We start from the raw sequence: 1,998 nt of genomic DNA, 5'->3' as shown, positions 1-1,998 counted from the left end.
GTTTAGATTAGACATCCGTAAGAACTACTTCACAGGCAGGGCGGCTAGGATCTGGAACCAACTTCCAAGGGAAGTGGTGCTGGCTCCTACCCTGGGGGTCTTTAAGAAGAGGCTTGATGCCTACCTGGCTGGAGTCATTTGAGCCCAGTTTTTCTCCTGCCCAGACAGAGGGTCAGACTTGAAGTTCTACAAGGTCCCTTCTGACCCTACTTCTACGATTCCATGATTCTATGATTACCAGTGGGGATATACCCATTCAAGGTGATAAGTCTCATAGTAATAAGCAGTATATCCAGTAAGTATATATGGATCAGGCCTTCATAGAACACTGAAGATATATCTATACCATGGTGACATTGTACCATGCTATTTCCGAGCATGCCTCACTCACCTGTTCCCAACAGCATGCTCCAGACATGGAAATATGCTGGTGAAGTTGCTCTAGGGATGTTCTCAAGACCATGGGAGACCCAGATCTCAAGACTAGCTGCAGCAGAACACCCCAGCTGGCCCTACCAGTCTCCTTTTGGCTTATAGAGTGCCTGCAGGAACAGGCTGGCAGGACATGCTAGGTGGTAGCCTGTCCTGGCCAAGACACCTCCATGTTACAGATATGCCCTAAGCAGAAATTTGGGGGCGGTTTCTTTCCATTTTGGCTGTGCCATGAGTGAGCATTCTTCTGCGTTCAAAGTTAACAAGAATGATAATCTGATCGATCTGCATTAGGAAGTGTCAGGACTAGCCTCAGGTGAATTTTGATTAGAATTCTTTTTATTCTTGTTTGCCAGATCAGCAGAAATGATGGAATCAAATGAAGCTTTTCTGGTCATTCTGGTATAATATCCAACATGTGTTCAGCTGTGACTCCTTTCCCTAGATGACTACAGCATCCAGGAGTCCCATGTAGAACTCCTGTTCAGGTTCTAAGCAGAAAGTAGGCTGTTCTGTTTTGGAGATCAGATGTGTTCAGATGCATTTAGTCTGGCATGGCTTTAGGTTTTGTGATATGACTATATTTTGGGGGTTTCTTTTTAAAGTCCATTTACAGTTAAGGGATAGAACTCACAATGATTAATGTATAGTCCTGACTTTAAATATAGTGAAGATTTGGTGTTTCACTGTGGAACATTTTAAATTGTATTGTTATAAATTGCCTCTCAAAACTGAAATAATTATAGCAATTCCTAGAGGAAATTGTCATGTAGACATACTGCAGTAGTGTCATACATAGCAATATGAACTAGCTCAGGTCCTGGAAGAAGTATAGGTATCTTAGCATGGTATTGTATCTAGGTAAATTAGCCATGCTGAATGCATCTACACATGCATTAATGTGTTTTTACTAATGTGCATTAAATTCAGTACCTCCAGTATGAGGTACTAACTAAATTCATATTAGGATGTGCTAATATGTAGTAGCACAAGAACATGCTTTTCAGGTGTTGTTTAATGTGCAGTAGCTTATTCTCCTGCACATTAGCATATTCAGACAGTTTTCTATGTGCCACTTTAATGTGCAGTCGAATAGGCTACAGCTCATTAAAGTGGGCATATACACGTGCCTGCTGAGAAACCCTGGTATATGCAGCTATGCTGCTTTCACTACATGGGCTCGCTCATTCAGAGCTTATGTATAGTACTACAGTGTACATGCAGATGTACCATCAGTAACGAGGCTGCTTGTGATAAAACTAATCTAGGGCCATCATGGGATTATATACTGTACATCAAGCCCAATTTCCTTTTGATTAACTCCCATTTACTTTATTATACCCAGTAAGTATATGTGGCTCAGGCCTTCAGAGAACACTGAAGATATATCTATGCTATGGTAACATCATGCCACACCATTTCCAACCATGTCCCACTCACCTGTTCTCAACGGCATGCTCCAAACCTGGAAATATGCTGGTGAAGTTGCATCAGGGTTGTTTTCAAGCACATGGGAGACCGAGATCTCAAGTATGTCTCACCCACGTGCTCCCAGCAGCACACTCC

This window comes from Crocodylus porosus, unplaced genomic scaffold (assembly GCF_001723895.1).
Source record: "Crocodylus porosus isolate Cpor-Errol unplaced genomic scaffold, CroPor_comp1, whole genome shotgun sequence".
NCBI classification, from domain to species: Eukaryota; Metazoa; Chordata; order Crocodylia; family Crocodylidae; genus Crocodylus; species Crocodylus porosus.
The sequence above is the reverse complement of the archived record's forward strand: the minus strand, read 5'-3'. Positions refer to the sequence as shown.